A 15726-nucleotide genomic window follows, 5' to 3' on the forward strand; every position below is an offset into this window, starting at 1 on the left:
TTGGGAGCTACTTCATAGCCTTATTTGGATTGCAAGCTTTTTTATACTTTCCTACAATAGCAAATGTATGCGATACTTTCTGGGGCAACAAAGAATTGTGTGCATGCCTGCTTTTGCTCTTGAGGCAGCCTTAGCAGGAATAATAGTGTTGCTAAGTCATTTATCTGAAAATGTGAGGTATGGATGTCCTTTCTAGCCTTATGCTTTGTGGTGAACTCATCATACTATTAACAGAAGCATAGAATCCAGCATTTTACCTTCCCAACACAGGTGGCCAAAACATTAGCCTAGAAGGCAGTGGCATCAAACACATGAATGTTTTCTCATGTACTGAACACCAACAGATCTCCTCACATGCCAAACCTGTGCAACAACAGTGATGTCTCCTTTTTATCCATGCCTACCACGGGCTAGCTCAATTCCCATCTTCTATCTCAGCGAGTACCTGGAAGGGAGTACTTTGGATAGTGGTATGCTGAAGCCAGCTTGCATAGAATAGTGACAGCTGATTGCAGCCTCTTGTTTCAGCCCCACTACCGTGACTTTGTGACATTGCATTGGTAGCTTGAAATTGGCCATGGTATTTAGATTTTGAAAACTTGCCAAGGCTAAAATTCAAGGCTTTCCCCCTTGGAGTCTAGGTTGTTAAATATTTATCAGTTCACCACTAAATGTGTGGGAACTAAAATGAACATAGCAGCTTATAGAAATAAAATGTGTTCTATTTATGTCCTTGCCCCAGTAAGGACAAGAAATGCCTCTGTGACATCCACAGGCTCCCTTTGTTATAAATTGTCTACTTTGTCTTCTGCCTGGAGGCCATGTCTAAGGAAAAGAAAGGCAGCAAAGTTTTTACCAACAAAACAGGCTCTGGGGCTCAGGTTTCAGAGCCCACTGAGTGTAGTTCCAGGTCTGCTCTCCAAAGGGGACAGAACCCCTTGTGACTCCAGCCACAACACAGTCCCTGGAGGAATTATGCACTAATGTAATCTTTGCTTGGCTCCTAGGAACTCTTACTGAGAAAGCAAGCAAGCATTCAATATGAGAACACAATCAAATAAGGAAGATTTCACTTAACACTACGTCCTACAAGATAACAAATCCAGGAAAAGTATTAATTGAAAGGGTAGCAAGTTATATAAGATGATGCAGAATGTAGCTGGGCTTTTTAATTTTACTATCTCTTTTCACTGCTAAACATCTGATAACACCATGTTTTAATAAAATCACTTTGTAGCATATTTACATTTGTCAGAACCTGTTTCTTATCATATCCTATAGATTAAGTGTTCCTCTGTTTGCATTATGGGAAACTTCTATTTGGCAAGGTGAAGAGATGATCACGATCATCTTTTGAGAAGTATTCAGCTAATGTCTGCTTGTTGCCTCACACCTATGGGAAATCTAAAATTGTGATATTTCACAGAATTTAAGGGAGAGATTGTTAAAACACAGATTCCTGGCCACACCCCAGTGATTCAGAGTCAGTAGGTGAGGAGCCCATGAATTTGCATCTCTATCAAGCTCCCAGATGAAGGAAAGGGGTCCTCACTTTGAGTAGCCCTGCTCTGAACAATGTTACATCTTGAGTAGTTGGTGATGCCTGTGGTACAAGTTCGAAAAAGGAGGCTCTCCTGGTCCCATGCATGGGGCTTTTTTGAAACCCACAATGTTTACCCAAACCCAGCTGCGAAATGACTCCCTGGAGGCAGGAAGAGAATGTTGCCTGGTCTCAGGAATGTTGGGTCATGGGGAGCAAGTCCCTATAAGACACCAGCAGACTATTTTAAACTCTGTGTCTAGGGTTACATTCAAGTCGTAACATATACCAACCATCTCATTCTCTATTCAATATCCGCCTGTCAGCCATTTAGTCAAATAAAACCTTTTAGGAAAGAATACAGCTTTGAGCTGCGAAAAGCTGCTGTCCTACTGGGAGGGGTCCCCCTACACTAATGTTTTCCAGGGCTTATATTGAAAGTGTGTAAATATTTGTAATTAAATTGAACCATGTAGCTGCCCTTCCCATGTGATGTTATTGGGTAGCTGTGACCACCAGAGTGTTATAGCAACATGAGACATATTTACTGAAAATCATAATGGCTTTCAATAACCGAAGTACCACTTTGTTTTGTGGGGGATGTCAAAAATTAGAGCCAAAAACAGAGACAGAAACTTAAAAAGCTCTTTCCAGACTTTTAGGACAATGACAAAATAGTGAAAAAATCTTGAAACTTTATAATTTAGTTCTCCATGCTATTCATCAAGAGTTCCAGTATTGAGGGCTAAATGATCTACTTGATCAACAATTCATTCTGGTTAACAGCCAAAAAATGGCTCTTGTTTTCAATTCTTAGCAAAACTGTCTGATACAAATCTTCCGTTCTCCCATTTGGATAGGGACTCATAAAAGGTGTGAAGTGTCAACATTAATTCTACAAATCTACTGGGCTGCTCCTGACAGAATGGTCAGAAAAGATCCCAGAAGTTCTCAACAGAGAATTTCAAGTTTTTGATGGTTGAGAAAAAAAAAATGTATATTTGAGTTTAGCTTCTTTTTGAAGTTCATCATCTATATCAATTCATCTGACATTTATCTTTTTTCTTTTCTTTCTTTTTTTGTTTTTTTTTTTTTTTTTTAGACAGAGTATTACTTTGTCGCTCAGGCTGGAGTGCCGTGGTACGATCTCGGCTCACTGCAATCTCCACCTTCCAGGTTCCAGTGATTCTTGTGCCTCAGCCTCCTGAGTAGCTGGAACTACAGGCATGCATCACCATGCTCAGCTAATTTTTTTGTATTTTTAGTAGAGACAAGGTTTCACTATGTTGGCCAAACTGGTCTCAAACTCCTGACCTCAAGTGTTCTGCCTGCTTCAGCCTCCCAAAGTGAAACATTGATACTCTTATCACAAAATTACAGGGCCTGTTCTAAGAAGGCAGTACATTCATTTAACACTACAGAATATGCTAAGTAGTTTTCCTTAGAGCATAAGCATATAAAGTATCACTAGTGTCATTTCAGAGTAGACAAATATGTTTGACTCTAATACCACAGGCTAATCTAACCCAACAGAAGTTTAAAAGGAGAAAGTTATCTTTAGCTTTGCTTTTCCTGATCCCACTGTTTTTCAAAGAAAAATAAATATCATCTTCCAGGTATGATGCTGTATTAACTGAATGTCCAATCCAAACACACAGAAGGACATCTCTGCTTCTGGGTGGGCTCTTTCCTGTGTTATAGGCCCGTTTAGAATCAGGTGGTGATTATTAAGAATTCCTGCCCTTGAAATATCTGTACACAAAAAACTGTAGAACACTGACGAAATTAAAGAATATATAAATAAATGGAAGGATATTCGGTGTTCATGGATTGAAATAATTCATATTGGTAAAATGTTCATTCTACCCTGCACAATCTATAGATTCAAAATTTTGCATCAAAATTCTATCAAAATTCCAATGGCAATTTTTAACATCAGAAGTAGAAAAAGCAGTGTTAAAATTCATATGAAACCACAAAGACCCTGAATAGCCAAACCGATTTTGAGCAAGAACAAGAAGGCTGGAGGCACCATACTTCCAAATTTAAAATTATATTACAAACCTATAGTAATCAAAACAGCATGGCACTGGCATAAAAATAGACACATAAGTGGGTAACTATGTGAGATGAAGTATATATTAATTTGCTTCACTATTGTAATCATTTTATCATCTATACATCTCCTGTAACATGTTGCATATTTTAAATACACACAATAATTTTTTTTTAAATGGATTGGAAGTCATACTCCACCTCCTTAAGGGTAGAGTAGCCATATAAAAAATTGTTGAGAATTCTTCTTCACAGGAAAATAAAATAAACACAGACCAATTGAACAGAATAAAAAACCAAGACATAAACCCCACACATATACAGTCAAATAATTGTTGACAAGGGCAGCAAGAATAAAAAAAGGGGAATGAACAGCCTCTTCAATAAACAGTGATGGGAAAACTGAATATTCACATGTAAAATAATAAAATTGGGCCCTTCTCTTATACCACACACAAAAATCAACTTAAAATGGATTAAAGACTTAAATGTAACTCTTGAAGATGTAAAACTCCTAGAAGAACACAGAGAAAAAATTCTTTGACATTGGTCTTGGCAGCAAATTTTTGGATATAGCACCCAAAGCATAGGAAACAGAAGCAAAAATAAACAAATGGGACTACATCAAATTAAAATGCTTCTGCATAGCAAAGGAAACAATTAACAAAATGAAAAGACAACCTATGGAACAGTAGAACATATTTGCAAATCTTGTATCTGATAAGGTGTTAATATCCAAAATCTATAACAAACTCATACAACTCAATAGCAAATAAAATAAAACAAATACCTGATTTAAATCGGCACAGAAAGGATCTGAACAGATATATCTCCACAGAAGACATACAAATGGCCAACTATATTAAAAGGCACCTAACATCTCTAATCATCAGAGAAAAGCAAATCAAAATCACAGTGAGATATCACCTCATGCCTGTTAGAATGGTTATTATCAAAAAGACAACAAATAATAAGTGTTGGTAAAGATATGGAGAAAATGGGACTCGGTACACTATTTATGGGAAGGTAAATTAGTACATCCATTATGGAAAACAGTATGGAAAGTTCTCAAGAAATTAAAGATAGAATTATGTGGTCCAGTAATCCCACTTCTAGGTATTTATCCCAAGAAATTCAAATCAGGATGTTGAAGAGACACTTGTGCTCCCTTGTTCACTGTGGCATTACACACAATAGCCAAGAAACGGAAACAACCTAAATGCCCATGAACAGGAAAATGGATTTTAAACTGTGGTGTATATACATAATGAAATATTTTCAGTCTTAAAAAAAGAAACAAATCCTGCTATTTGCAACAACATGGATGAATCTAGAGGACATTATGCTAAGTGAAATAAGCCAGAGACAGAAAGACAAATACTGTATGATCTCACCTATACGTGAAATCTAAAATAGGCATAATCATGGAAGCAGAAGGTAGAATGCTGATTGCCCGGGGCTGAGGGGAAGGGGAAATGGGGAAGCAATGGTTAGAGGGTTCAAAGTTTTACTTATACAAGATAAATAGGTTCTGTAGATCTACTATACAGCATAGTACCTATAGTTAACAATACTATATTGTACCAAGATGGTAGAACTCAGTGTTCTTATCACACATACACACATGCACACACATGAAATTATAATAAGAGGGACAGGGTGAGAGGAAACTTTGGGAGGTGATGGATATGCCTACAGCTTTAATGGTGGCAGTGGCTTCACAGGTGTATACTTATCCCCAAATTCACTGAGTTGTACACATTAAATATGTATAGCTTCTTACATGTCAACCATGCTGCAAAAAAGTAGTTTTTAAAAAACCTACCTTATCCTAACTGATACAGACACATATCAAAAATAAACCAATAAGCTGTTAAATGAAAAACAAAACAAAACAAAAAGAATCTTGAAGCCCAACTCTCATCTGATGACTAAACCATGCAGATTAAGCAACAGAATGAAGTTGGTCCCAATAAGACTGATGTTTTAGCACATACGACAGAGTGAATTGAGTTGCAAAACTGCAGGAAAAATGGAACAAACAGTATTTCCCCGTTTTTTTTATTTTGAAACATTTCAAACTGAAGAAAAGTTGCAAGAGTAGAAGAATTAATGCCCAGACAACCTTCACCTAGATTCTTCAAAGATTAATATTTTGCCACATTTGCTTTCTCTGTATGTGTATATATTGTGTTTATACGTACATATAATTACACATATACTTAAACACACATACACATATAAATATATGCGTATCCTTTTTTTCTGAATCACCTGAATGTACCTGCAGGTATGACACTTCACCACTAATCAACACATTTCTCATAAGACAAACCCATTCTCCTGTATAACTATGACATACTAATTGCATTTGGGAAATTTAACATCGATACAATATTATTATCAAATATATAGTCTATAATCAAAATCTCCACCTTAAACCAATAATGTCCTTTATAGTTTCATTTTCCAGGATCTGAACCAGAATCACACACTGCATTTAGTCATCATCATTCTTGATCTCCTTTCATCAAGGACACTGTGTTGGCTTCCATGACATTGACATTTTAAAAGAGTACAGCTGAGATTTTTCAAGACAGCTCTAAATTAGGATTTGCCTCAGTTTTTTCTTAAGATTATGTTCATAGTTAACAGTTTTGGTAGGCATACTGTGTAGATAACATTAGGTCCCTTTCTCAGTGTATCGTATGGGGCACATGGTTTTAGTTTGCCCCATTATTGGCAATATTAAATTTGATCAATTGGAAGAGGCAATGTCTGCCAAATCTCTCCATTTTAATGCTACCTTTTCCCATTTGTAAGTAATAAATGTGGGTATATCACTTTGAAGCCTATGCAAATATTCTCTTGCTCAGCACCCTTTAGCCCAGTGGTTTTAGCATCTGTTGATGACTCTTACCTACATCAATTATTACTATGGTGATGGTAAAATAAGCATTATGGCTGAAGGCATTACCTATAGTGGAGATTAGAGTCCAATATAAAAGCCAATTAACTCATATATAGAAAAGAGTCTTCATTAGGATTGATCTTGTTATTGCTTAAGAAACAGTTTCTTCTATTTTCTGAGATAATGCATTACTGGTGGATAACTTCGAGTACAGTTGTGGTTATTTTTCTAGAGTAACTGGATATATGTGAGGGTGGAAATGCATAGAACTAAATATTTTTAAAGGCCCATTTTAGGATCTTTAAAAAATAACAGATGGCTCTGAGTGGATGGTCTCTGTGGCAGAGACATTTACAGTACATCATATACCCACAGATTTACCAATTGTCCTTGCAGTTGGGAGGGACCCAGTACCTAGCTTTAGGCAATGACCTATGAGTGGAATTGATAAATCACTTTTGCACTGAAGGTATTACAAGCACACGTATAACCCTCACCTGTCTCCTTTGCTCCAGCGGTGACCATGGAGACTGAGTATTGAAATAATGAGCCATTAACATGATGCTGTCCGGGTTGCTAAATCATTGCATGAAGAATAGCTGCACTGGAGAGTTTCTTGACCTGTAGTGGAGTTTGCATGAGTGGAAAACAAACTCCTATGGGTGAAATGCTAGAATCTGGGGATTTTTTTTAACCACAGTATAAATCTAGCCTATCCTAATAGTATCTAAAAGCCAGTTTTCATTTTCACCAATAATATAAAATTTATGAGAATAATCTTTGGGTTAGGATAGTAGTTTATTAATTTATTCATAGTAGTAACTCAATAATTGGTGCAAAAATACTGATTGCCTATGGAACAACATTTCCTATCCCTCCCTAGCCTCCATTTTTTTTTTTTTCTGGCAGAGCCAAATTCCAATTATAAAAAGTGAAAATGTTAGCTATTTTCTGTGGCATTCTGGAGCTGGCCAACACTAATTCTATGAGAGCTGTTTTTGCAAGGTGGTTGATATAACACTGGTAGCTTAAAACTGGCCATGATGGGAGTATTCACACCAAGAAACTGCAAATGTTGCAAATCAATCCTCCTCCCATCAAGCCGCCCTCTCCCTGCTTCTCCCTGCCCAACCCTCCTGCTAAGAGCTAGTTGTTGAACATTTAACAGCACATTCTTAGATATTTTCTTTCCCAGGTTCTACTGCAAATAGGAAGGGCATGTGACCTAATGTTGCCCAAGAAGACTTGAGAGGAAATTAGATACAGGACTTCAAAAAGTCAAAAGAAATGTGTATATATGATCACCAAGAGACACGCACTAGAATGCTCACTGCAGCACTACTCATAACCCCAAACTGGTTACTGTTTAAAATGATAACCAAGTAGAATGGGCTGGGCGTGGTGGCTCATGCCTGTAATCCCAGCACTTTGGGAGGCCCAGGCAAGCAGATCACGAGGTCAAGAGATCAAGACCATCCTGGCCAAAATGGTGAAACCCCGTTTCTACTAAAAATACAAACTTTAGCTGGGTGTGGTGGTGCGAGCACGTAGTCCCAGCTACTCGGGAGGCTGGGGCAGAAGAATCACTTGAACCCGGAAGGCAGAGGTTGCAGTGAGCTGAGATTGCGCCACTACACTCCAGCCTGGCGACAGAGCAAGACTCCATCTCAAAAAGGAAAAAAAAAGAAAAAAAAATATATATATATATGTTCTAATTGAATATATATATATTCTATTTGAATATATATATATATATTCAAGCAGAATGGACAATGGAATACTATGGAGTAATAAAAATAATTTACACACAAAAATGGCTGTGAATCCCACAAACATAATGAGTAAAAGAAGCCAACATGAGACAGTACATAGTGTGAAGTTCCATTTAAAGTTCAAAAGGTTAAAATAGGTGAAACTAATCTAAGATGTTAGAAACTTAAAATCATGCAACTAATTACATTTGGAGAAGGTAGTGATTGAAAAGGGGCATATGGGAGACTTCTTAGGTACTAATGATATTCTGCTTTTTGATTTGAATGCTGGATGCATTCAGTTGTGAAAACATATCAAGCTATATATGCCTAACAATATGTGCACATTTCTTCATTAAAATGTTTTTTTTTTAAGAGAGAGAAGAGACAAGAGAGAAAAGAGACAAACTTTGTTTTCCTTCCAACATTAGGATATGCTCCCATAAGATGCTGATGCCTGACCATGGCCCCCACGTTCGGCCAAAATACACAGACCTGAGGGTATATATTGACAGACTGCGGGGAGCTGGATCCTTGGCAGCAAGGCTGAACCACTGCACCAATCTTGGGACCCCTTCCAGACTTCATTTTAATAAGGATGATTTTTATCAGGCCACATGCAGTTATGTCATCAAAATTACTCATTTTGATTTTGGATACAGGCAGCCTTTGATATTGCATGGAGGAAAATTTTGAAAGATGAGATCGTAAAGGAGAATAATTAACCTATTTAAGTGAATAATGTTCAATCCTGGATCAAATAATCAACGAACTTATCCTCATCATTCTATTTATTAAATCAGGTCCGCTAAGGTCCACTCACCTGTCTGCTTAAATGTCACCTTCTCATTAAAAGCAGAATTCCTCACCCAGCCACATGGGTTCCTTCTATTGCCTTCCTTTGTTTTAGCACATCTATGTGTCTGAAATTATATTATTTGTCTATGTTTCTTTTCTAGGACATAGGCTCTGTAAGAGTAGAGACCTTTCCCGTTTCATTTAATGTGGCCTCTCTAGTATCTAAAACTGAGCCTAGCAGAGTGGGCAATCCATAAAAGTGCCCATTTCCAGGCAATATTTAAGCTTTCTGTAGAGTACCTCTTGGATAGTTTGGGGTTACCACCTTCTCTGGTCCTTCAGTCACCCCCTTGCCTCCCTCTGCTTCTTGCTGCCACATACAGCCCATGCAGGTCAGTGGTATTGGGGGTTTGTCCCCTTCTCCTTGTACCTGGGATTCTAGGGTATATTTTTTCAACTAGTTTTGTTCTAAACACTTCCATGATAACAACGACATGGAATCAACCTAGGTGCCCATCAATGGTGGACTGGATAAAGAAAATGTGGTACATCTGCACCAGGGAATACTATGCAACCATAAAAAAGAATGAAATCATGTCTTTGCAGCAGCATGAATGCAGCTGCAGGCCATTACCCTAAGTGACTTAATGTTTAAAAGATACAGTTAGGGAAGCATAGTCCTTGATCTTTTAAAATCCTCTTATAGAAACAGGGCAATTAGACACCAAAACTGAAAACCTATGGACAACTTTTATTTTTTTAACTTTTGATTACTATGGGCACGTAATAGTGATATAATCTTTAATTCTTTTTTTCTTCCTGTTTAAGTTATACCAGGGTCTTCACTTTTTTTTAATCTAATTTCAACTTTTATTTTAGACACAGGGGTACATGTGCAGGGTTTAGAAAACCAAATCTCACACATTCTCATAAGTGGGAGCTAAACATAGAGCACACATGGACATAAACATAGGAACGATAGACACTGTAGACTATAGATGGGGGAGGGAGGGAGGAGGCTGTGGGTTGAAAAACCACCTATTGGGTACTATGCCCACACCTGCTGCAATATACTCATGGAACAAACCTGTATATGTACCCCCTGTATCTATAATAAAAGTTGAAATTAGAAAAAATAAATAAAAAGTAAAGGGGCCAGGCGCGGTGGCTCACACCTGTAATCCCAGCACTTTGGGAGGCCAAGGTGGGTGGATCACTTGAGATGAGGAGTTTTCAACCAGCCTGGCCAACATGGCATAACCCTGTCTCTAATAAAAATACAAAAATTATATGGGTATGGTGGCGCGCGGCTGTAGTCCCAGCTACTGGGAAGGCTGAGGCAAGAGAATCGCTTGAATCCAGGAGGCTGAGGTTGCAGTGAACCAAGTTCACACCACTGCACTCCAGCCTGGGCAACAGAGCAACAGAGCGAGACTCCATCTCAAAAAAAAAAAAAGGGAAAGAAAGAAAAAAAAAACCATAAAGAAAACTGGACTCCGGCCTAACTTAAACAAGAAGGGAGGGAAAAAAAGAATGAAAGAATATATGACTATTTTGTTCCCATATAATTAAAAATTAAAAAATAAAAGCCCATAAGTTTTCAGTTTTGCTATCTAATTGCCCCGTTCACTTCTTTAAAAGGATTTTAAAAGATCAAGGACTATGCCTCCCTAACTGTATCTTTTAAACAATTTCAAAACAATACAATGACAAGCATCCCTTTAACACAGTGAGAACACAGGGTTCTAACTTACTAGGCCGAACTTCTGACTAATCAAAAGTACAGCACAGCAAATCTAGTGCAATTAATATCTGTTAGAGATGTGAAAATACAGACATATGGGGGCATGACTTGGCCCACAGCATAAACAAATTGACATTGAAGCAGGACATATTTCCAGCTGTGTGGAGATGAAACTGTCTTCTCTCCTAATCAGTACAGCAAATATTATCTGCTAATTCTGCCCATGGATAAAATATGCCATTGATACACAAGGCAGGGGTTCTAATAGTTCCTCTACATCCCTGCCAGTCTGCATAACTACACAGGTGTCTCTGTGACATGCTCTACCCTTTAGCTATCCATGCTAAAAATACTTCTTTGCAAAAATTGCCATAGGGCGATGACTTTGACTTTGATATAATTTATCATGTGGCTATCGCTTTCCCCCATCTTTTTTACTTTCAATGATGCTCTGAACTCTTCCCCTCAAAATTGAATCTGACAATTGCAAACTAAAGAGATTTAAAAGAACAAATGGTCTTCTAGCTTCCCTTCAAGCCCTGTTAGACAGATTTAATATACCTTTAGCTCAGCTATGGGCTAGAGAGCACATCTAAGGTAGAGAGCAAATTGAAATGCTCCAACAAAGGTGATGGGATGGAATGGCTTCACCTTTTCTCTAAATATTTGGCTGCTTTCCCTCTTCTTTTAATCAGTGTTAAACCACCAACCAGCCATTCTCCATCTGATATGACCTCTGGCATTGAAATGAAATATTTATAGAGAAAGGAGCTCTTTAAAAACTAAATATGGTACAAAGAAATTAGCTAGTAGAAGAATATAGAACTAGGAGAATGTGTGATGTTATCCTGCAGAAATGTGAGAATAATTCTTTTGAGGAGTTTTTTCTAAAGGGCAGTAGAAAAGTAGGGTGGTAGCTGGAGAGGCCTAGAGTCAAAAGAGTTTCTTTTTTAGATGGGGAAAAAATAGAGCTTATGTGTATGACACAGAAAGGCCAACAGATAATGCAGGAGAGGGGGAAGAGTTGCCAGAGTGATGTCCTTGGGCAGGCAAAAGAGGACGGTCGACTTCCTAAGAGGAGGGCTTGGACTCTGCAGGAAGCACAGGCAGTTCATTCTAAGAAAAAGAAATGAAGGCAGAGAACATGAGCGCAGATGAGTGCAGATGTGCGGTTGACAGTGCGATGATGGGGACATAGGGATGTCTCATTTTGATGGCTTCTATTTTCTTAAAGAAACAAGAAACAAGAAAATCAGCTGAAGGTGAAAATAAGGAAGAAGATAAGGTATAAAATGGTTACCTAAAAGAACAGGAGAGTAAATGGGCTCCAGAAACATAATCTGACTACTCGGCAGCTCTAAGGACTCATGCGTGGTTTGTAGTCATGGCTGTAAAGTGAAACCAGCCAGCACAATGGTGTGTTTCACTCCATCTGTGTTTAGCTGGGTGAGGGTAGGCAAGATGGGCATGAAGAGTTGAATGTAATCTGGGCTAGACTTTTGCCAAGTGATTACAAAGGAAGGCGAAAGGAGCAATGTGTGCCTAGAAAATGCAAGACAGTAATTAGAGTAATGCAGCGTAAAATTTGAGCTGAAACAGTAGAAAATTGGGACATGAAGAGAGTGAGAGACAACAGAAAGGGGGTAGGATGCATGGACTTCAGGTCACAGTGGGGTTGAAGAATTGTTGGAGTTGAGGCCTTAAAGGAAATATGAGCCCTCAAGAAGTTATCCTCAGTGCCAAGTTGGACATCAAGTTGTCAAGGATAGATAAACAGCAAAGATAGTTACTCTATTGTTCATGGCTGCCATAGGGACAAACAACTCAGATAGAGCTGTCTTAAGGAAAAAACTGTCCAGCAAGAAAAAGATTAGAAAAGGACAGAGGAGACTCCTGGGTATAAACATAACAGAACATGAATATAAGAAAGCAAGATGTCACAACAAGAAAAAACATCCTTGAAACAAGACTTCTTACAGCAGCCATAGCAATGACCAATCTTCATAAAACTTGTGGGAAAGCTCCTATAATTTATCTAGTCAAACCCATTTTACAGACAAGTAACTAAGACCCAAAGAGGTGGGAGGATCTGCTTAAAAGCCACATAGCCCTAACAGAGATATTTTGACTCACTTTTTGATACGGAACATTATTGTCTTTATGTAGGCTGAACTATATGAAATTGACCTATTATATGTCAAAAATGGTTGAATCTTGCCAACTTCATGTCATTCAACCTAACATACTCCAGTTTTCTTTCTACTATAGCAGAGTGTCAAGAAAGAGCAGATCTATACTTTTTTATTTTTATTTTTTCTGAGATAGGGTCTTGCTCTGTCACCCAGGCTAGAATGCACTGGTGTAATCACTGCTCACTGCAGCCTCAAACTCCTGGGCTCAAGGGACCCTCCCACCCAGCCTCCCAAGGAGCTGGGACTACAGGTGTGTGCCACCACATTCAGTTAATTTTTTAATTTTTTTTTTGTTGTTGTTGAAATGGGGGTTTCACTCTATTGTCCAGGCTGGTCTTGAACTCCTGGCCTCAAGTAATCCTCCTGTATCAGCCTCTCAAAGTGCTGGGATTACAGGCATGAGCTACCACACTTGGCCTAATGAATTCAAATATTTTTAAAATAAACTATTGCCATCCAGGAACAGTGGCTCATGCCTGTAATATCAACACTTTGGGAGTCCGGGGAAGGGGGGATCACTTGAGCAGCAGTTTGAGACCAGCCTGCCCAACATGGCAAAACTCTATCTCTACAAAAAATACAAAAATTAGCCAGGTGTGCTGGTACATGCCCATGGTCCCAGCTACTCAGGAGGCTGAGGTGGGAGGATTACTTGAACCCGAGAGGCCGAAGTTACAGTGAACAGAGATCACGCCACTGCATTCCAGCTTGGGTGACATAGTGAGACCCTATCTCAAAACAGTAAAAAACAAAAATAAATTATTACCCACTTCTTGTACTCACTTTCTTATTTTATCAAGAAAATGTCTGCAGGCAGCTAAGGGAGTTAACAGCAACAAATTTCCGAAAACTAAGGTTAAATTTAACCTCTAGTGAAGAAATGATAAAGAATCCAAAGGTAATGGATAAGAGCAGCCACCTGGAGCTATGACCAAGAGATTAGTGGTGACCCTCAGAACTAAAATAAGATGAGCTGGGGGAGGTATAATTGGATGATTATAAATATAATTCTTACAGATAAGAAAGTGCACTATTAGGAGAAGGATGATCAGCAAGGTGTCTATAAAAAGAAAAAACAGAGTCAAATCCAAGAAAGAGGGTTTTGCAGGAGTCTCTAGCCCATCCCTATGAAGGACTATCCCCCCCTAGGGGATGTATACCATTAGTCTACAGAGGTCAATGACACCAGCCAGGAAGCTCATGTCACCACCTCTAAACGCCCCAGTCTCCTTGTGAAGATAATCTGGCTTCCCATTTGGTTATGACCATAAAGAAGCTGCCACTGTCAAAGCACACATAGTTGGAATTTCTGGTGGTTGTATTTCTCATAGAATATTAATAGATCAGCATGATTGCTTTTCATGCATTACTCCCTGTGTTTGGTGGATGTGGTTAATGTGAATTTACATTTGAGAAGTAATGAAGTAGATGTTGTCAGTGCCATGCATATCCCCTGGGTCCTCCAGCAGAGACTTTCCTCCTATTTCAAGGCATCCCTATTCTTCTTGGCCCAATAGTCAGGCGGAATGTTCAGGGAAGGCTGGATGTGTCAGAGAGTTAACACTCCAGGAGTGACCCTCAACCAATGAAGGGCACATGTTGGTTGAAAAATATTCCAACTTCCTCACCCCTCCATGGGAAACTGAGGCATTGTCTCTCCTTGAAGGTTTTCAGGAGATCTGCTTTTGAGGAAACTCAAACTAAGAGAGATAAATCCTCATGATGAGAAGTCAAACTTCTCACTCTTCAAAATCAAACCAGGGCTATGATGAATTCAACAGGGTGTAGAAGACCATCAAAGAAGATCTCTCTGGAAGACAAGCTGGCTTTGCCTAAAGAAGTACAACATGTGCCAAAGCTCATGCAAGCGTATCATCTCCACTTGAATAATCACAGAAAGAGAAGTGGCTTTTGCTTGCATTGGTTCTCTTTAAGTTCTTTTTTTTAATTATCATTATACTTTAAGTTCTAGGGTACATGTGCACAATGTGCAGGTTTGTTACATATGTATACATGTGCCATGTTGGTGTGCTGTACCCATCAACTCATCATTTATATTAGGTATATCTCCTAATGCTATCCCTCCCCCTTCCCCCCACCCCACGACAGGCCCCGGTGTGTGATGTTTCCCTTCCTGTGTCCAAGTGTTCTCATTGTTCAATTCTTAGACAGTGCATGAGTTTGGTAAATTTCACTTCTATTTTTCTGGAAGTCACCCTTCTTATAACTAGTTCATAAGTGAAAAAGGAAAGCCCAAAGCCAAGTTACACATTGACTTCATGTGGCTAGGAAGTATAAGAAAAAGAGAAGAGAAAGGAAAGAATATAAAAGCACAGGACAAGTGGGGGCAGAGAGTGGTAAAAAGTCAAGTCCATAGGCATCAGAGTAGATGTTCGCATAATAGATGGCAGAGCTGGAGCCTTGGCATACCTATGGCTAAGTGCCTGGTATATTTTATTATTTAATTCTCACAACAACACTACAAGGTTGTTACTGTAGTTGTCCCATTTTGCAGGTGAGGAAAACAAGGCTTGAGGTGAGTCTAAGGTAAAGTACTGGTCAGCAGCAGAGTTAGGATGTGTGCTCAGGCAGTCTGAGTCCTGAGTTCATGCTCTGCAGTAACTGTTCCCTATTGCTGTTTTCTCATACTGGACAGAGCACTGGACAGTGAGGGAAAGTTATGTTTCAAAAGGTTATATTTCAGAACAAGGGCCAGAATGAGGAGGAGATGGGAG

General features: G+C 38.8%; 1 protein-coding gene across 2 annotated transcripts in view; it reads right to left on the reverse strand.

Moving 5' to 3' along the window:
- PAK5 (p21 (RAC1) activated kinase 5) overlaps positions 1-15726 on the reverse strand; it is a 308227-nt gene that overhangs the window by 221843 nt on the left and 70658 nt on the right. The window lies entirely within an intron of this gene.

Source organism: Gorilla gorilla, chromosome 21 (genome assembly GCF_029281585.2).
Source record: "Gorilla gorilla gorilla isolate KB3781 chromosome 21, NHGRI_mGorGor1-v2.1_pri, whole genome shotgun sequence".
Taxonomy (NCBI): domain Eukaryota; kingdom Metazoa; phylum Chordata; class Mammalia; order Primates; family Hominidae; genus Gorilla; species Gorilla gorilla.